Below are 22632 nucleotides of genomic sequence, written 5' to 3' on the forward strand. Positions count from 1 at the left end.
TATTGAATCACTGTATCAGAGTCTTAGCAAAAAAATCCGCCATTCATCACTTTCTTAATATTTCACGCAGGAATTTGTCTGCAAGAATATGAGGAATTAGGTTTGATTAAAATGATTTACAAATCTGTTTTAATTAAAAATGAATATTCAGGGACTCTAATTTCACTATCAATACACTTTTTTAATTATTTCGGCAAGTAATATTGAAAATAAATTATTTTTTGCGAACAAGTACGTTTTCTTTCATCTGTTTCTCGAATCGGCACATTTTTTCGGGGAAAATTACGCTCAGCGCGCTCAGCTGTCATCTTCATAGCCATTATTAGATGTTTTTGTCGTGATAGAACAATTACCAGTGAAAGTTTCATTAAATTTAACAATTTTAGAAGTTGTATCATGTGAATACACAGTACACAGTGTAAGGCTGACAAAGAAGCTTCAATGAAGCCTTGTAGAGTGATTTAGATGCCAAGAAAGCAGGACAATCCTCATCAAAAACATCTGTCGATCCGTGGCTCACCCCCTTCCGATCCGTGGAACACCTGATTAAGTGCCTTCCGATCCGCGAAACACATTGCATATTTACAATTACACCTATATATTATTAATTTCCGTAATTAGCAAAAGTGTCAATGTCAATACACAAAAATGATTAAATGGATCACTAGTATATCAATTGGCATGTAAAAAAATACCAAATAGTATTTTGGAACTCATATATTCAACTAACTATGGAGAACGTCTCTTAACATTCCGATCTGTGGTACAATACCTTTATTTCATTAAAATTGCAGAATTCAAAAGTCCCTTCAACATTTTAGCTCAGATTCTTTTACACAAAGTGTTTCAAGATTCCGTGCAACTTTTCCAGATGAGCAAGTAGATGTTGATAGTAATGCTTGAGGAAGTCTAAGTCGTCAAGAAGCTATTCAGTTAGTCCTCGAGTCACCAAAAGTTGATAGTGGCTTCGATTAGGCACAGTGGAAGTGAAAGAAGCTTCTGAAAGATTGAAGGTAGACCCTCGAAGGCTTCCAGGAGCGATTAAAGGTCCGGCATGATAGAAATAAACCACGTTCTGACGACATTCAACTCAGGAAGTATCTGGCTTGCTTTTTAAAGTAAATCAGAGCGATCAGAGCAGATGATTTTTCAAAATATATTTTAATAAGCCCAAATACTAATGGATTTGATTTACTCAAGTTATATTTGCAGAATGTCGTGCAAATTTTTGAGGGTATAGGACCAGGTGTGATTGGAAGATTGAGCATCTTCAGGAAATTCCCCATTAGTAGCCTAGAAAGTACCACACAGGATAATAGCCACCATCAAAGATAGAGGAGCAGGAAGAATTAGAAGAAAATCTATGGTCGTCAGTAGAAGAGTTTCCAACGTTCACTGGGTTCGCTAATAACCAGCGTTTACCGATCTGCGTGAGGTGTTTATTCCTGGGGGTGAGTCAAAATAGTCATTTTACGTGAAATGTTTTTGGATCAAGGATACACGTTTAGAAAATTGTGGCATAGTCAGAATGCCAAATTGTTAATTTTCAAGAGGTATTGGTGTCGTCCTTGAGCTTGAACAATTCACTCCAAGTGGAAAACGATTGGTAGTCCAAGAATTCGGTAATAGGAATTGATTTTTAAATTAAAAACGAATAAAAAAAGAAATTATGTTATTAGGAAATTAACGGTCCTTGAGTTGACTTATGAGGGTCCCCCGAAGGTTCCAAGTCACTATCTCTGACCGTTAGGTCTCTATAGCTTGCGATAAACGAACGAACAGACTGATAAACGGAAAAATATTTCTAAAATGTTACCAGAATACGACCCTTCGGGGGCAACAAGTTGAGAAAAATATATGAATATAACTTAAAATCGAGTATATATATATATATATATATATACTGCTAGCTCTGTAAAGTGAAGTTAGAACAGTATTAACCATTGAAATTATTATCTGGAATGTACCAATTTTGAGTACTTGTGATCTTCAAATTCAAATGCAATACATATTCCATTAAATAACTTTGTGTAACATTTGGTGATATTATCAATACGGCATTATTATTACACAAAACACATATTATGCGGAAATAAAATGAAATCAATATGAAGCATATTTCGCCTAAAAGCAGTTTATTAGATTTTTCTCCAGCAATAACTCTTTAATGGTGTTGTCATTAATTAAAATGCTTTTATATTAATAGTAAAATTTAGTCATGCACATTTAATTGTGACATGTTTAAGAAATAATAATCTGAAAGCATGATTTCGCAAGTGGTTTTTTTTCTACCCCAAATGTATATCGAAAATTATGATTCTTCTGCAAGGATGTCGCAAAGTAAATAAATTTTATGATCAGTAAAATGAACAATATAAATTTGTAGAATGCAATTCCTCTTTGTAAATTTGATATGTGTAATGAATCTCAGCTACCATAAGCTTATCTGGACTTCGAATTTGCCTCCAATCAGAATTTGCAATGAAAGAACCACACCTACCATAAGCCCATCAAGCCCATTTAGGCTTATCGCTGGCTTTTATTTCTATACTACTTGAATTAATGTCGAGTCGACCATTTTCAGCTTGACAAGGATGTCTATCTATTGTTGCGGATCCAATAAAGTCGAAAAAACCATCCATTCGTCATTATCTCTTTTAGTTTAGGCGCTAGGTGAGAAAATATAAAAATATTTTGAAACTATTTTTGCTTCTAAAATTCACATTTTTACTTTTTTTTAAATTTTTTAAATAAAATATACAAAGTAGAATGACATATCTTTCAGTAAAAAATAAATTTATTTTAGTCAGATAACTTTAAATCGGTATTTTTATGGAAATTGGAAATGAGCTTTTTTGCACAAATATTTTTTGTTGCTTTTTCTCTGACCTGTCACACAAAACTGGGAATAGCAACAAAATGAAGAGTCAAAATGAGTTCAAACTTTCACGAGATGTTTATAAGACTATTACCGAGGACACTATAGCACTTTTAAATAAATAAAACCTTTATTTTCGCTGTAAATGCGATTTTTGTGAAGACCGCCTGGAGGCGGTCTTACCCGTTAGAAGGTTAATATCAAATTCAAAAAAAAAAATGCAATATTTATAACTACCCCGTGTTTGCTACTACTCTAGTTCCCCCTACATCCTTTTTTTGTATGGCTTGTTGTGTCGCAGGATAATTATGCACTAGTGAAAAGTGTTCGGATGATTTTACTCTCATAATCACTTGGGATATGAGAAAGATTAGGGGCTTTTTAAACATATCCTTTAAAAAGTGCTATTCATTCAAATGAGGACATACAGAAATTCACAGCTTCTCAACCCAAGAATACCAATAATGGTATATAAGTATACTTATTATATATTACATGGTATGTGAAGTATATGATACAATGGATAGACCATATTGACGGTTCCATTGGAACGGAGCAAGATTATTTATCGCTCCTTGGGAATTACAAGTACTTAAATCACTTTTTTAGCGATTTTGAGATTTTAATGCACTTACGAAAATTGAATGATAAAATGATATAAGTCGTTAAATTTCGTTATTAGAAAAACTTTTCAAAATTTTATTCTTTGTTTTTTTTATGAAACAAGGGACTACCTCAAGCAAATATGTCCAGGAAAATTTGTGCATCATTTAGGATAACAAGGTGTTAACTCATATAAAAACATATTTTAAAAGGTAAAAATATATATGTTTCGATGATTATATTAATGCTCATACAAAGAGAAAAGAATTAAATAGTTTTTATTCAGACTTAGAATTGAGATAATCATTTAGACAAAGTTAAATCTTTCATGCTTTTTGTTAAAAAAATGTTGAAAATGAGTTGACCGCTTGTAATTACCAAGGAGCAATATGTTCTATTCAGTGTACCAGTGTACCATATGGTATGAATCATTTCTATAGAATAAAAAAGGATGAAAAAACAACACTATAATTTAAAAATATTACTTTGGCTTTCACTACTAATATAACTTATTAGCCCTTTCCTTACCATGGTATTATACATCATACACAAATTGAGTGATTTTAGATGATTTATTTATTTATTTTTAGTGACTTTATTTCTTCAATTACTTGGGAAAAATAGTCCGACAGAGATGAAAATACATTTTGTTATTGTTTTCTTGCTTCGCGGAAGGTCAAGCAAAATTTTTGCTCAAAATGGAGGACAAAAATTACGACATCCCGTCGAATTTGTTAAAATAGGCCTCTTTCCTGATTTGAATTCTAGTTCCCAATTGGTTTTCTTGGATAGTTACTCTATCTAAATTAACAGAATTTAAATTCAGTTACCGTTAACTCTTTCCGGACCGCAGCATATGCTGCAAGCCAATTTCACAATTTTTAATCAAAAATATCTATGCTCAGGAATTAATTGAGATCCTACAAAAAATATCTTACATTTGGACATCCTTATAGTTTGTAATCATCCACAAGAATTAAATTTTTATCAGTTCTGAATAATTAAAAAAAAACATTGTTTTTCACAGAACATGCATATGCTGCTTTGGGTACGAGAGTCCCAAAAGAGACGAAAGAGTTAAGACATGTGTTTGACAGGGGCTCCCCGCGCCCCCATAATAGGCAATTTTTTTTCTTTTCAAAAAATTCATCTACATATTTAATCTGTCAGAAACTAATCCCAAAATACGAACATTCTATCTCAAGTATTTCTGGTACATTAACTGAATGGGTTAATCTTTTCCTTTAACTGTTCTACGTTTATACTAACTGTTGCAATATTTTTGGTCAAATATAACTTAACTAACAGTAACAAAAATTAATTTGATAGAATCCCAGAGAGCGCAAAAATGCTAACCAATGTCAATTCAGCTGAAAACATTGGTATTTTCAAGTAAAATTCTGCTAATTTTGAATCAACACTCACCGAGGCAGAGCTATTTCCATATTATTTAATTAGCACTAATTCAGCTGGTTTTTTGAGCTAACTGTTCATGTTGGAACATCAAATATAGTCAAGTCAGTTTATCATTTTTATTTTTTTTATTATTCAGTTAATTTATTAGTTATTATCATTTATTTAAAACGCAAATTTAAACGTAATTTACATTACATTCGTAATTTAAAACTATTTATCCTATTGATTGCTATTGATTCTATTGATTATTTTACTTTTTTCTTAAAGGAGAATGGTCAAAACTATATGGGCGCTGGTCCCGGAATCGCCACAAACGAGAGTAGGCGCATTTTGTAGGTACTGATATAAGATTGAAAAATTGCCGGGACCCAGGGCCATAAACGCTGGGAGTCCTTGTAAAAATGCCTTTATCCTTTCGATAAATCGCTGTTTTGACAACGAATTACGCAAGAACGGCTAAAGTGATCTTGATGAAATTCGGTATAGGGTCACTGTATGACTTAAAGTTTTTATCCATGCATACCACCCCCTCCCCCCACCCTCCATTCTGATAGCCCCCATACAAAATGGGGGCACTTTACCTTATAACTCCTTTCTAAGAGGAGGTAGAAAGCTGAAATTCAACAAGGGAACAAAGCTTAGGGAAGACTTTTAAACCATGTATAATATCTCCCTCCTCTGTCCCCCTTTCTGGTAGCCCTCATACAAAATGAGAGCATTTCACCTTATAACTCCTTTCTGAGAAAAGATAGAAAGTTGAAATACAGCATGGTAACAAGGCTTAAAGAAGACTTTTTAACCATAGTGCCCAAACTCTTTGTCCATCACTCCTTCTGGTAGCCCCCATACAAAATAAGACTATATTACCTTATAACTCCTTTCTAAGAGGAGGCAGAAAGCTATAATTCGACTAGATGTCTATAAATGCATATAAAATCTAGAAAATTATTGTTAACGTTATTAGTTATTCATTTTTTTTCATTCTTTTACAAACAAACTACTTCTTCTCAGAAAAGAGGTCAAAATGTTCTCATTTTGTATAGGATTACTAGAAGGGGTGGTGGAGGAGGGGATTAACATGCATGGTTGAAGTGTCTTAAATAAGCTTTGTTCCCTTGTTGAATTTCAGCTTTCTACATCCTCTTACAAAGGAGTTATAAGGTAAAGTGCCCCCATTTTGTATGGGGGCTACAAGAACGGAGGGTGGAGGGAGGGGGTGGTATGCATAAATAAAAAGTTTAAAACATACACTGACCCTATACCGAATTTCATCAAGATCATTTTAGCGGTTCTTGTGTAATTCGTAGTCAAAACAACAATTTTTCGGAAGGATAAAGGCCTTTTTTACAAGGACTCCCAGCATTTATCGTCCTGGGTCCCGGCATTTTTCTCAACCTTATATCAATATCTTCAAAATGCGTCTACTCTAATCTTTGTATTGAAATGAGAATTGAAAATGATATTAAGAGGGACGCAAAAACCAGAATATTGCAACGGGACATTGAGCTACAGATTGTTATATTACTCTGAATTCTATTAAAATATACACAGTCGTCATTAAACCAGCAAAGAGTGTTTTTCATTCCACTACTCTCCATCATGGTTATGGGCCATCCCGCGTGAAAATCATTCTAGTTTGTTGGAAAATTGATCACTAAAGTTAGTGTCGATAGTATTTTCGGCATATATGTGATTTTTGTGAACTTTTTTGAAAGTTTTTTGTTTGGTTGAAGCCAGCAAAGTGCGAAAACGTGGTTGCAGCCACGTGTGTGCCTCGTGTGAGACTTTTCGCGTGAAAAAGTTCAAGTAAAATTGGAAAATGACGACGTCTACAGTCGGAAGTCTTCCTTTTGAGAGACTAAAGGGAAGGGAAAATTTTGATAATTGGGAAATTGGTGCACGATCATGGCTTGTGATAAAAAGCATGTGGAAATGGACTCAATCAGAACCAGCTGAAAATAATGCAACAGATAAAGCCAGTGATTTAAAGGCTTTGAGTGAATTAACGTTGCTTCTTGATCCATCAATTTACTCCTACATTTCAAAAAAGGACACCACTAAGCAAGCATGGGATTCCTTGCAATCATCTTTCAAGGACAGTGGAACATGTCGCAAAGTTGCGACCCTTCAACAATTTGTTTCATTGAAATATGAAGATTGTGCCTCTATGGAGGAGTATGTGACAAAAATGAACCAATTGTACGGGAAAGTGCAAGTGGCGGGTTTTAACATTGACGAAGAAGTAGCGGGATCGCTGATGCTCGCTGGTTTGCCAAGTGAATACAAGCCGATGATTTTGGGTATTGAAAACTCAGCAAAAACGATCACAGTGGACTTTGTGAAAACTCTCCTATTGCAAGATGTGATAGTGGATAAAAGTGAGAATTCAGATGGGGCACTTGTTGCCAAAACGGGAAAGAAAAAATCAGTGAATAATCACAAGGTCGAGTGTTTCAATTGCAAAGGCAATCACTTTGCTAAAAACTGTCCACAGAAGAAGAGCAACAAAGGCTCGAAATCCAACGGTAAACGTGAAAATCTCCTGATTAGAGCCCGGCGCGCGCCGACTGTTAGCCGTTTTTAGCGCGCCGCCAAACTTTTTTCTTAGCCGCCGCCGCCCAAAAATTTATGAGGCGCGCCGCCGAGCGCGCCGCCAAGAATAATTCGGCGCAGCGCCAGTAGGCGCCACACTGCAACTTTATTTTTTTACATAAATTTTTGTTCTTTTTTGTTTTTCAGACTGTTCTTTTTTTGTTTCACATAAATTTTTGTTTTTCAGATTGTTTTTTTTTTGTTTATGCGTTTTATGCAAACCCGAGTGATATGTAATTAGAAAATTCTTATAGAAAATTTAACGCTATAGAACTTTGCTGAAGATCATTTTCCTCTATCTAAAAAATGTTATTTTCGAGCAATTTTCTATGAGATGATTTTGTGGAGTTTCTAAAAATTGCTGCGGTAGTATCAAAGCATGGCATAAGTTGTTACATTTTGCTCACGAAAATGGAAAAATTATCTAGTTTATATATTTCGATAGGAAATTTACTTCTTTACCTACTACTTTGTCGAAGATCTTTTTTTCTATTTCTTAACAACAAATATATTTTAATTTAGTCAATATTGATGTTCATTGTAAGGAAAATATTCCAAAAAAGGGTCCATAATTTCAATATTTTTTTGGCAAAAACCAAATGGTCAGTAAAAAGTCAAAAGTGGTCAGCAGAAAATCAAATTTGATCAGCAAATAATTCGAAATAATCAGCAAAAATTTTCAATTTTGTCAGTTAAAAGTAAAATTTTGTCAGTAAAAAGTTAAATTTGATCAGTAAAAAGTTAAATTTGGTAAGTAAAAACTTCGAATTGCTCAGTAGATATATTCGAGTTGATCAGCAAAAAATTAAAAATGGGCAGCAAAAAAATTAAAAAAGCAGTAAAAACTAAAAAGTGGTCAGCAAAAAATTAAAAGAGGTCAGTAAAAAATTAAGTGGTCGGTAAAAAATAAAAATCGGTCAGTAAAAAATTAAAAACGAGCAGTAAAAATAAAAATTGGTCAGTAAAAAATTAAAAATGGTCAGTAAAAAATAAAAGTTGGTCAGTAAAAAATTAAAAGTGAACAGTAAAAAATCAAATGTGGTCAGTAAAAAATTAAAAGTGGTCAGTAAAGAATTAAGTGGTCAGTAAAAAAATTAAAAGTGGTCTGTAAAAAATACAATTTGGTCAGTAAAAAATTAAAAACAAGCAGTAGAAAATAAAAATTGGTCACTAAAAAATAAAATTTGATCATTAGAAAATCAAAAGTGGTCAGCAAAAAATAAAAAGTGATCAGTAAAAAATAAAAAGTGATCATCAAAAAATTAAAAGTGATCAGTGAAAAATAAAATATGGTCAGTAAAAAATCAAAAGTGGTCAATAGAAAATAAAAATTGGTCAGTAAAAAATTAAAAGTGAACAGTAAAAAATCAAATGTGGTCAGTAAAAAATTAAAAGTGGTCAGTAAAAAACGAAATGTGGTCAGCACAAAATTAAAAGAGGTCAGTAAAAAATTAAGAGTGGTCAGTAAAAAATTAAATTTGGTCAGTAAAAAATTATAATTGGTCAGTAAAAAATATAAATTGGTCAGCGGCCAGTGATAATCCTAAATCAGCTTATAAAGGTGCATTTCCTTCGGGATCGGGAATCTTCGTTTTTTCCATTTTGTTATTTACACTTTTGTTTTTCCCAGTTTTTCTTTGGAATCTTTGTCTTCGGTAACTTTTGTTTTTTGAAAACTTTGTCTTTGGAAATGTTGTCTTTCATACATTTATCACAATTTTCATAAATTTTGTCTGCAACAAATTTTGCACAAGTATATTTTATAAATTTCCAAAAATTTCCTTTTTCTCAAAAAATTTCCATTTGCCCCAAAGCACGAAACTAAAAACCTCCCAAAACCAGAAAATTTCCTTTTGTCCTGATAGGTGATACTGTTAACTTCCCAAAACACTCTTGTTCCAAAGGACGAAACTAAAAATTTCCCAAAAAAAAGAATTTCCATTTGCCCCGACAGATGATACAGGTAAATTCCCAAAACACAGAAAATTTCCCTTTGCCCTAAATAACGAAACTAAAAATTTCCCAAAACAAAATTTTCCTTTGCCCCAAAAGACGAAACTAACAATTTCCCAAAACACAGAAAATTTCCCTTTGCCCTGAAGGACGAAACTAAAAACTTCAAAAAACACCATTGTGATATCATTATTTTATTTAATAAAATATATTTGTTTAAAATATATAAAAGACAAAGTTTCCAAAAAAACAAAGGTTACCGAAGACAAAGATTCCAAAGATAAATTGGAAAAAAAACAAAATGGAAAAACAAAGATTCCGCAAACCCTTGGAAACTATGAGAGATAGAGGCCTCATACTTTACACCCTATTAAAGTCTCCTTTAGGCTCAAGATGTGCGAAATTTCACTTGAAAATAAAGAAAATTACTGCTCATTTTTATTTTTTTATTGACCAATTTTTATTTTTTATTGTCCATTTTTTATTTTTTCTGACCACATTTCATTTTTTACTGCACATTTTTAATTTTTGCTGACCAATTTCTTACTGAATTGAATATTTTCAATTTCTTGTTGACCACTTCTTGTTTTTTATTGAACATTTTACTGACCACTTTATTTTCTACTATAATCAAATGTTATTTTCTATTGCTCATTTTAAATTTTTAACTGACCACTTTTTATTTTTTACTGATCACTTTATTTTTTACTGATCAAATTTTATTTTTTACTGATAATTTTTAATTTTTTACTGACCATTTTTAATTTTTTACTGCCCACTTTTTATTTTCTATTTATAACATTTTATTTTCTACTGATCAAATTTTATTTTTTACTAACCATTTTTAGTTTTTTACTCGCCACTTTTTATCTTTTACTCACCACATTTTATTATTAATTGCTAATTTTTAATTTTTTACTGACCACTTTTTATTTTCTACTGACTACTTTTGATTTTCTACTGATCAAATTTTATTTTTTACTGCTTATTTTTAATTTTTTACTGACCATATTTTATTTTTCACTGATCACTTTTTACTTTTTACTGATCATGTTAAATTTCTTGCTGACCACTTTTCGTTTTTTACTGACCGCTTTTAATAAAGTACTGCTCTTTTTTTATTTTTTACTGATCATTTCGAATTTTTTGCTGACCAAATTTGACTTTTTACTGCTCGTTTATTCAATGCCTATTTTTTTTTTTAATTTTCCATATAAGGTAAAGTATCCTATGTCGACGACTTAAAGATAGACTTTGTGAAAAACTTATGAAAAAACCGTTATAATTTGTGTTTTTTGATAGGGTTTTCACCTAAAAGAAAAGAATAGATCCTTATCTACGCGAAGTATTCTAAGAATTAAGTATGAAAATTGTGAATTAGTTAAGAATTTCACGTATATTTTGTTAACACTAAACCTACCGAGATTTTTCTATACCTATTCCTACCATACTCGGTCAAATTGACCGATACTGATGAATGTTATCAGAGATAATACTATCACCTTCTTTCAGTCTGGGATGTTTTAGGGAGGCCCCTAGAGTTCATTTCATCCATTTACAGCAAAGATAACCAACACCTCCCTCCCTCAGTTAGTAAAAAATCAGTCAGAGGGAAGAATTTCTTCTGAATTATTTTTTGGGCAAAATAATAGAGGTAGCCACTCAGAATGTTCTGACAACCCCCCCAAAAGTTAATGCAAGGAATCCAAATACAATATGGATTTTCATCTCATCCCACTCCTTCAACTCCAGAAACCACTCTTTTGGAAATATCTCAAAAACTAATAGATCGATTCCTTTCATTTTTGGATATGTTTTAAGGTAGTCAAGGCGGACATTTCGTCCTTAGGCACCAATACTCCCCAAAACTTCTTTCTTTCAGTTTTCAAGGTCAGTATTTTTAAACTATTTTAGTTGTTCTATAATATTCTAAAACTGAATAAAAGTGCTTTAGGCTTATACAAAATTTCTAGATCTCTCAAAATAAATGAAATTTTGTCCAAATCCGTCGAAAATCCAATTTCCTAAGCATTGATTTGATTCCTAAGTACCAATTGACCACTGACCTTGCAAAACCCCTGAAGTAATTTTCGGAGAGAATTGGTGTCTGAGAACGAAATGTCCGCCTTGACTACCTCTAAAACATATCCAAAAATGAAAGGAATCGATGAATTAATTTTTGAGATATTTCCAAAAGAGTGGTTTCTAGGGGCGAAGGAGTGGGATGAAAAGAAAATCCATATTGTATTTGGATTCCTTGCATTAACTTTGGGGGGGGGGGGTTTGTCAGAACATTCTGAGTGGCTAGTTCTATTACTTTGGTCAAAAAATAAATCAGAACGAATTCTACCCTTCTGACTGATTTTTTACTAACTGGGGGAGGGAGGGGTTGGTTGACTTTGCTGTAAATAGATAAAATGGACTCTAGGGGCCTCTCTAAAATATCCAAGAGTGAAAGTAGGTGATAGTATATAGTAGGTGATTACCTATGTCAAATCGGTCAAATTGACCGGTCGTGGTAGGTATAGCACATGAAAAAAGTTTCTCGAAAAAGACAAAACAAAATAAAAACAAATACTCAAAAATGTATCATATGGACATATTAAGAAAAGTCATGCACTTAGGTAGTGGCAATTGAACGTCTAAGTCTACGTAAATATTAGAAATATGTCCACAAGGTCAATTTGACCGGGCTTGGTAGGTTTAGTGTTAATAACATGAAGAAAAAAATCGGCGCGCTTGGCGCGCCGCCGCCAACTGCTTCGGCTGGCGCGCCGGCGCGCCAGCCGCCGCTGAACAATTTTAAAACTTCTGGCGCCGCCGCCGAAACCCTCTGTGCGCCGGGCTCTACTCCTGATTGCTTCTCTTGTTGCAAAAGAACAATCATCTCTGGATTGGATTATCGACAGTGGTGCTACAGCTCATATGACAAAATTTGAATCTGTGCTTCTGAACAAGTGTGCGATAGAGAAGAAGAATGTGATTGTAGCAAACAATAACTCGATCGACATCAAGAGCATGGGAGATGTTAAGCATGAAGTGATTGTAAATGGACAATCGAGTGATATTGTGATCAAAAATGTGCATTATGTGCCGAATATTTGCGCGAATTTGTTATCGGTTCGCCAAATAGTCGCGAATGAAAACAAAGTGGTTTTCGACAAAAACGGCTGTAGGATTTATAACAAGGAAAGAGAACTGATTGCCACGGGAAGTATCGTGGATGATATGTTCAAATTGGACATTGCCGATAACAAGTGTGAGAGATCATTCATCTCTAAAAGCAGTGAAAAATCAGTTCTTTGGCATCGTCGCCTGGGTCATGTGAATTATCACAATATGGACTTTCTGACGGAGCACGTGGGCAATGTGAAAGAGATTCCTGAATCTCAGTGCGTTACATGCGTAAAAGGCAAACAAACAAGATTGCCGTTCAGTGATGAAGGAAGGCGTGCTACTACACCGTTAGAACTGGTTCACAGTGATGTTTGTGGACCAATTCAAGTGCAGTCATTTGGGGGTCACCGATATTTTGTGACATTCATTGATGATTATTCACGAAGAGTTTTTGTTTACGTTATGAGAAATAAAAACGAAGTGTTTGAGTGTTTTAAGACATTTAAAAAGTATGCAGAAAATCAAACTGGATTCACATTGAAGAAGTTGAGAAGTGATAATGGCAAAGAATATTGCAACAAAAGCTTTGTCGATTTTTGTCGTAAAAATGGGATTGAACATCAGAAAAGTGCTCCATATTCCCCACAGCAAAATGGATTAGCCGAAAGAATGAACAGGACATTGCTTGACAAAGTTCGATGCATGCTCATTGATTCTGGATTGTCCAAAGCATTCTGGGCTGAAGCGTTAATGACTGCTGAGCACATCATTAACTGCATTCCTTGCAAAGGGACCAACCCCTTGACCCCTCATGAGATGTTTTCGGGACACCAACCAAACTATGGAAGGCTAAAAGTGTTTGGGTGTCGTGCTATGGTGCATGTTACTGATTCTAAACGACAAAAACTTGATCCTAAATCAGTGGAGTGTATTTTCTTGGGCTATGAAGCGAACACAAAAGCATATAGGCTTTACAGTAAGAAAACCAAGAAAATTGTGGTCAGTCGTGATGTAATTTTCATCGAAAATGAAGGGTTAAACGAAAATCACGTTTCTGAATCAAAAAGTCTCGACAATGTATGCATTCCAGTTGAGGATGAAAATCTCGACATCACCGAATCAGGGGAAAATGGCTGTAATCCGTCGATTGTCGAGATTTCTGATGATTCTCGTGAAATTCAACCTGGAGATTTGGAGGTCTCAGGTGAAGGGTTTGAATCTGCAGGTGAAGAACAAGCCAGTGAATTTGTTCCGGACGTTGATGTGTCAACCGTCGAACCCCGTTTGCGATCAACGCGTAATTTCGAGAAGCCAAAACCGAAATATACTTACTATGCGCTCCATGTGCATGATCCAGAAACTGTTGCAGAAGCCATGAATGACATGGATGCAAAGTCTTGGAAAATTGCAATGAAAGAAGAAATGGCATCGCTAGTACAAAACGAGACATGGGAATTGGCTAAATTACCTGCTGGAAAGAGAGCAATCAAGAGCAAGTGGATCTTCAAAAGGAAGCGTGATTCGCAAGGAAAAGTTTTGAAGTTCAAAGCTAGACTGGTGGCAAAAGGATTTTCTCAGGTTGAAGGAATTGACTACAACGAAACTTATTCACCTGTAGTGAGATACGCGTCCATCCGGTATCTATTTGCCTTGGCAGCGAAGTTGGACTTGGATATTCGCCAAATGGATGCAGTGACAGCTTTTCTCAATGGAAAACTAAACGAGATCATCTACATGGAACAACCAGAGGGTTTTCATGATGGCACAAATCGATACTGTAAGTTGCACAAATCTATTTATGGTCTAAAGCAATCAAGCAAAGTTTGGAATGATACCCTCAATGATGTTTTGATTAAATTCGGCTTGATAAGGTCAACAACGGACCAATGCATTTACTTTTCGATTTGTAAGGGGAATGTTCTCATTGTAGCCATATATGTAGATGATTTACTCCTTTTCTCCAACTCAAAAGCCCATGAAGAGAGACTCGTGAAAGAGCTTTCAAAGCATTTTAAAATGAAAGATCTTGGGGAAGTATCTTCCGTGTTGGGAATGCGAGTGATTCGCGACAGAAAAGCGAGAAAAATTTCCATTGATCAGAGCCAATATATAAGGGAAATTTTAATCCGATTTGGGATGGAGGATTGTAACGGAGTTTCTAACCCCATGGATCCTAATCAGAAATTGTCGAGCAGCATGGGTCCAAGAAATGACAAGGAGAAGGATGAAATGAAGACAACTCCGTATAGACAATTGGTGGGGTCGTTGCTCTTCGCGGCTCAAATTTCACGTCCCGATATTAGTTATGCTGTGAATGTATTGAGTCGATTCAGCAATGATCCTGGACAACCTCATTGGGCAGCAGCAAAGCGAGTGTTGAGGTATCTGAAGGCCACAATCAATCACAAAATCACATATGGCAGCTCTTTAGGAGATCTTCGGGGTTTCTGTGATGCAGATTGGGGATCGGATCCAGATGATAGACGGTCGACAAGTGGCTACCTGTTTACAATGCAAGGTGGCGCAGTCTCTTGGAGTACTCGTCGGCAGCCTACAGTTGCACTGTCATCAACGGAGGCGGAATTTATGTCTCTGGTATCCGCCATCCAAGAGAGCATTTGGCTGAAGAAATTGGAACTTGAGATTTTCCCAAATGTCTCAAGAAGGATGACGATCTACTGTGACAACCGGGGAGCGATTCAGTTGGCACTGAATAACAACTACTCCCCAAGAACAAAACACATTGAAATCAAGGAGAAATTTGTTCGCGAAAAATTGTTGGATGGAAGCGTCGAAATACAATATCTACGAACTGATGAAATGCCTGCTGACATTCTGACACAGGCAACAAATTCTCATAAATTGTCATTATTCTCAAAATTCTTTGGATTAGAGTAATTTTCTTTTGTTTTGAATTTTCAAAAGGTCATAAGGCATTGGATTGTATAAGTTGATTAGCCTTATGATCCTTACTTTAATTTTCTTTTGAATTATTATAAATTTTCAATTCAGGGGAAATATTGAAATGAGAATTGAAAATGATATTAAGAGGGACGCAAAAACCAGAATATTGCAACGGGACATTGAGCTACAGATTGTTATATTACTCTGAATTCTATTAAAATATACACAGTCGTCATTAAACCAGCAAAGAGTGTTTTTCATTCCACTACTCTCCATCACTTTGTATGAAGATGAACCAGCGCCCATATACTTTTGATCATTCTTCATCATTCTAAAAAACAGTTTTTATGCTCTAGAACTGTTCCTCCATGGTTTAGAACATTGATCCCAGAACAAAAGTTGTTACCTATACTAATGTCTATCCAATGACATAGGTCCCGTTCGTGGCGATTCCGAGACCAGATTTGACCATTCTCCTTTGCTTGATTTATTTACTTTATTTTATTAAACTTGATGCAAATGAAAGTAATAAATCGCACCCCAGGATTTACAGTGCTACATTTAGGTTTTTGAATGTTTTGATATAGAAGTACTAAAAACATAAAATTACGGTTTTAAATAGTATATCTCAAGTAGAACTTTTACTAGTGACGTATTATGTTGGAGTAAACTAGAAATATTAAAAATTACTATAATTTTCGTCTTTAAAAATATTTATATATCCAATTTTATTTCAAACGTGGCGCTATTACACTAAATTTCAGCCGATTATTGAGGTTTAATATGTCACTCTTTGAACATGTTTTCTGCCTTGCCTCTCTTTGTTTTCACACTTGAATGTAAATAATTTTATTCTATTCCCTTTTTATAAAATATAATGAAGAAGAACTTATAGAGTATGAAAAAACTTGAAGATTTTGAGGGAAAATATGTCCTCTTAGAAAAGCACGTGACAATTATTCTTAGTTAGAAAACGTCATTATTACACTTAGAATTTTTCGGATTCTGATTGAATTTTTCAGAAGAGCAACACAATGCATAGATAATTTCAAGAACACTTTTAAACCAATTTTTATTAAAAGAAAATTACTTTTGTGCTAAATAATCATTAAATTATCATTATTTGAGCTGTGTGCATCATATACTATGCAAAAATGTCACTATTTTTCTAAAATTTCTAGGAAAATTTTGAAAACGCCATATAGTTTTCCGAAATCTTAAATCATGGAAAAGTGTAAACTTTTTGAGATAAAACCGAGTTCACAAAGTACATAAAATTCTCTGCCTAATTGTGTAATAATCGAAAAATCTAAAAATTCTCAATCAGACATTATTGTTACTACCGCTGTGCGATATATAATTATTGTTCATAAAAGCTTCTAATTTTGTAATTGTAAAGAAATCTGCTTTAAGAGCTTTTGGAGTGTGATTTCTTATATGTACGTCTTGACTTCACAATATATAAAACCACTAGTAGTTGTTTATTCTTTTCAGAAGTGTACATGTACAATGTGCAGAAGAAGTGCTCATTGTTCAAAATGGTAGTGTTGTAAATATTAGAGATACATATATAGATATATGTGTTATAGACTATACTATACCTGAAAGTACAAACTTTTCATGAAAACCATTCAGGTAAAGGAATCATTACGTTTTGCGCATATTTTTTTCGAAAATTTGAAAACCCTAATTTAAAGAATGATGAAGCGTTCTAGCTTTGCGGAATGCTCGAACTCTCAAAATAGAGCTTCTCGTGTATAATCCGTTTGCATGGTTTTTGTTGGGTACATATCAGATTACTATCTATTAAATTGATTCATATATTAACAGAAAATCATTTCGAAATTAAAAGTTGATTGAGAAGTACTGGTTTTATAAAGTAAATGGCATTAGTTGACAACAAGCTTATTCTTAAATTAAAAAAAATCGTGGAAAAAGTAAATTATATATAAGTATTTAGAGATTGCCGAGGCGAATATTTTGTCCATATACGAAAAACTAATGATAAGCCTAGATCAACTTATTGTAAGTGAGATTCTTAACGTGAGCAAACTCGGATTGCATGCAAATTCGATATCGGCTGATATGAACACTTTTACTCGACTACGTTATTAGGTGAGATTCTTAACAATCTCACCTACTATAATCCTAACAAAATTTCATGTCGTCCGATCGACCTCAAATTTGGCCAAAATGTGTTTCGCCACTTCCTGATTCCGAATATATATGTGGCTAAGTTACGTTCCCGGCCGGCCGGCCGGCCGGCCGCTCTTTGGAGCTTAATAGCTCCTAAACTAAAAAAGATATCGACTTGCGGTTTTCGGCAAAGGTTATATATCGGGTGAAAATTGCAACTTGGTGCATAGACCCCCCACCCCCCACCCCTCCTTCCGCCATTTTGAAGACCCCCCTTTTTTTGTTTTCTCAATAGCTCCGCCCCTATGGCATTCAGCGGACTCAAATTTTAGTATGTTATAGCTGGGCCTTAGAGCTTTCCATAAATACCAAACTTAAGGTCCCCCGACCCCCCTGACCCGAGCTATAAGGGTCCAAAAAATATTTCTTAAAATGGCCATAACTCCGGTTCTAATTGTCAGAATTTAAAAAGTGAGGGCTTTTTGGAAAGCTCTCATGAAATGCCACTTCCCCTTCTAACATCGCAAGTTCATAAAACCACCGCTAGGGGCGCTTTTTTTAAAAAGAAAATTTTTAAATCTTAAAAGTTAAATAACTCAAAAATTCCATTGTGCATCGGGCTGAAAATTTAGTATGTTGTAGCCGTTGATTATACCTATCAAACAAAAAAAACCTTAAGTCGATCTAAAACCCCTGACCCGAGCTATAAGGGGTCAAAGTTCGAACATTGACCGGCCTCTATCTCCGGTTCTAATTAACATAGCGACCTAAATTTTACCTTTTTGATTTCGTCTCGATGAGCACTTTCAGATGGAAGTTTAAAAAGTCACCACAGGTGGCGCTGTGATAGCGTCAAAATTCATCAAAATTCAAAGTCACTTTTCTCAAAAACGGCATTGTGCAAGTTAATGAAATTTTAGTATGTTGTAGTCCAGTCTAGGACGTTTCCAAAATGGTGCGTATGCGCGCTGTGGTTAAAACAGAACCGGAGATATGAGGGGTCAAAGTTCACAAAATTCAAAAAATCATATCTCCGGTTCTATGTGACCGATTTTGATGAATGAGGGCTTAAACGAAAGATCTCACAAAATGCTACAACTCTCTAGAATATTTGAACTTCGTGGGACCAACACCAGGGGCGCCACACTCGAAAAACCAATTTCAATATTACATAACCTCAATTATCTCGACTGTCGCTGAACCGATTTTGATGATTACTGCGACATAATTGTAGAGCACATTTGTCTCTACATTTCGTCCATACATCATTTTCCGCTCAGACTACGCTATCACTCCGATTTTGCCGTTTAATTGTGAAAAAATTGATTTTTCCCATAATAACGCTTTGAAATCACTCAGATGCCAATTTGACTGCCTCTACTCCACCAAGACACTTAAAATAGGGGTTTAAATGGAAAGTCCCGCAAAATACAACAATTCTTTGATATAGTTGAAGTTCAACAAATGACTACTTGGGGCACTCTGGATGAAAAAACGAGTTAAGAAACAAAAAACCTCGCTTATCTTGGCTTCTGAGTAATCGATGAAATCATGTTCTATGGGAAAATTATAGAGAACATTCTGGTCTACATTTCATCCATATATCACTTTTCTGTCAGTTCATCCAAATCCTTGATATTTTGGTTTAAATACAAAATTTGTATAATTTCACGAATTTGATTCAAGATAACTGAATGGCGACTCACAATTTCAGCTCTAAATCGAATTTGCATGCACTCCGAGTTAGCTCACGTTAAGAATCTCACCTACATAAGCCGGTTAGGATTATCTGTCCCTTTAAAACAAGATTTAAAAGATAATTCTTAGAAAATTCAATCATTATTAGGTGAGATTCTTAACAATCTCACCTACTATAATCCTAACAAAATTTCATGTCGTCCGATCGACCTCAAACTTGGCCAAAATATGTTTCGTCACTTCCTGATCACGAATATATATGTGGCTATTTTACGTTCCCGGCCGGCCGCTCTTTGGAGCTTAATAGCTCCTAAACTAAAAAAGATATCGACTTGCGGTTTTCGGCAAAGGTTATATATCGGGTGAAAATTGCAACTTGGTGCATTGACCCCCCACTCCCCACCCCTCCTTCCGCCATTTTGAAGACCCCCCTTTTTTGTTTTCTCAATAGCTTCGCCCCTATGGCATCGAGCGAACTCAAATTTTAGTATGTTATAGCTGGGCCTTAGAGCTTTCCATCAATACCAAACTTAAGGTCCCCCGACCCCCCTGACCCGAGCTATAAGGGTCCAAAAAAAATTTCTTAAAATGGCCATAACTCCTGTTCTAATTGTCAGAATTTAAAAAATGAGGGCTTTTTGGAAAGCTCTCGTGAAATGCCACCTCCTCTTCTAACATCACAAGTTCATAAAACCACCGCTAGGGGCGCTATTATTAAAAAGAAAATTTTTAAATCTTATAAGTTAAATAACTCAAAAATTCCATTGTGCATCGGGCTGAAATTTTAGTATGTTGTAGCCGTTGATTATACCTATCAAACAAAAAAAACCTTAAGTCGATCCATAACCCCTGACCCGAGCTATAAGGAGTCAAAGTTCGAACATTGACCGGACTCTATCTCCGGTTCTAACTAACATAGCGACCTAAATTTTACCTTTTTGGTTTCGTCTCGATGAGCACTTTCAGATGTAAGTTCAAAAATTCACCACAGGTGGCGCTGTGATAGCGTCAAAATTCATCGAAATTCAAAGTCACTTTTCTCAAAAACGGCATTGTGCAAGTTAATGAAATTTTAGTATGTTGTAGTCCAGTCTAGGACGTTTCCAAAATGGTGCAAATGCGCGCTGTGGTTCAAACAGAACCGGAGATATGAAGGGTCAAAGTTCACAAAATTCAAAAAATCATATCTCCGGTTCTATGTGACCGATTTTGATGAATGAGGGCTTAAACGAAAGATCTCACCAAATACTACAACTTTTTAGAATATTTGAATTTCGTGGGACCAACACCAGGGGCGCCACAGTCGAAAAACCAATTTCAATATCACATAACCTCAATTATCTCGATTGTCGCTGAATCGATTTTGATGATTACTTCAACATAATTGTAGAGCACATTTGTCTCTACATTTCGTCCATACATCATTTTCCGCTCAGACTACGCTATCACTCCGATTTTGCCGTTTAATTGTGAAAAAATTGATTTTTCCCATAATAACGCTTTGAAATCACTCAGATGCCAATTTGACTGCCTCTACTCCACCAAGACACTTAAAATATGGTTTTAAATGGAAAGTCCCACAAAAGACAACAATTCTTTGATTTAGTTGAAGTTCAACAAATGACTACTTGGGGCACTCTGGATGAAAAAACGAGTTAAGAAACAAAAAACCTCGCTTATCTTGGCTTCTGAGTAATCGATGAGTTCAAGTTCTACGGCAAAATTATAGAGAACATTCTGGTCTACATTTCACCCATATAACACTTTTCTGTCAGTTCATCCAAATCTTTGATATTTTGGTTTAAATACAAAATTTGTATAATTTCACGAATTTGATTCAAGATAACTGAATGGCGTCTCCCAACTTCAGCTCCAAATCGAATTTGCATGCACTCCGAGTTAGCTCACGTTAAGAATCTCACCTACATAAGCCGGTTAGGATTATCTGTCCCTTTGATATTGTCATGGTTCATCACATCGACAAAATGCCCGCTGTGGTCAATAAAACGAGTTTCAAGACAAATAAATTGACTCATCTTGGCTACCGAGCAATCGATAGGATCAAGTCTTGGGGCAAAATTATAGAAGAGATTCTAGTCTATATTCCACTATCATCTTTCTGTTAGTTCATTTATATCCTAGATATTATGATCTTATATAATGAGTTATTGATATCACATTTGGGCTAAATCAAAGAACAAATCCGGTGATCGTCGGATAGGCGGAGGTTCAGTCCAGAATAAAAATTCTTCCCACATTTTTTAAATTTTTTATTTTCTTCGCAGAAGAAAAGAATTTTTGTTCTGAGCTGAACCTTCTCCCATTCGACGATAACCGTATTTGTTCTATGAATAAATATCAAATTACATTCATATATGGGCTCGTTGGAAAGCTCTTGAAGTTTGTGACAAACCCGAATCCATCCCAATTAGTTATGAAGCAGTAGGGGAAAGTACTCTCCCTTCGAACGTTCATGCCTTCGAATAATATGAATTTTCTTTAGGTTTTCCTAAGAGACTTAAACATTTCTATTAAATATTAGTTGGCTTATCATCAATTGTTGATAATTCCGTAATAGTTTAGTGTAAATTTCTTACGAAAAACAAAATAATTTCACATTATTCGAAGGCATGAACGTTCGAAGGGAGAGCACTTTCCCCTAGTAAACCGATAACTATTTTTTTGCCCGAAGATCAATTTTAGTACTCCTCAGCTACTTTGGGCGATCATTTGACTGATTTATGAATCGGTAAACAATAAATGATGCGAAAGTACTTTTACTTTTATGCTTTGCCACCCCTTTTAAATAACAAACTATCTTTTGCTTACCATTACATTTGTTTTTTTACTCTTATTACTTTGACATTGAATTTCGTCTAATCACACGCTTTTCTAGTCAAATTACCAACTTTTGAAAGACTCATGTATTAGGTGAGATTCTTAACAATCTCACCTACTATAATCCTAACAAAATTTCATGTCGTCCGATCGACCTCAAACTTGGCCAAAATATGTTTCGTCACTTCCTGATCACGAATATATATGTGGCTAAGTTACGTTCCCGGCCGGCCGCTCTTTGGAGCTTAATAGCTCCTAAACTAAAAAAGATATCGATTTGCGGTTTTCGGCAAAGGTTATATATCGGGTGAAAATTGCAACTTGGTGCATTGACCCCCCATCCCTCACCCCCCCCCCGCCCTTCCGCCATATTGAAGACCCCCTTTTTTTGCTTTCTCAATAGCTCCGCCCCTATGGTATCGAGCGAACTCAAATTTTAGTATGTTATAGCTGGGCCTTAGAGCTTTCCATCAATACCAAACTTAAGGTCCCACGAC

The 22632-nt window shown here is 34.9% G+C and overlaps 1 protein-coding gene across 1 annotated transcript in view; it reads left to right on the forward strand.

Moving 5' to 3' along the window:
* Window positions 1-205: 205 nt before the first annotated feature.
* LOC129807563 (D(4) dopamine receptor) overlaps window positions 206-22632 on the forward strand; it is a 53533-nt gene continuing 31106 nt past the window's right edge. Inside the window, exon 1 of the mRNA XM_055856929.1 lies at window positions 206-1451. The gene's annotated coding sequence lies outside the window, so the exon portion shown is untranslated. The remainder of the gene's footprint in view (window positions 1452-22632) is intronic.

Source organism: Phlebotomus papatasi, chromosome 3 (genome assembly GCF_024763615.1).
Source record: "Phlebotomus papatasi isolate M1 chromosome 3, Ppap_2.1, whole genome shotgun sequence".
NCBI classification, from domain to species: domain Eukaryota; kingdom Metazoa; phylum Arthropoda; class Insecta; order Diptera; family Psychodidae; genus Phlebotomus; species Phlebotomus papatasi.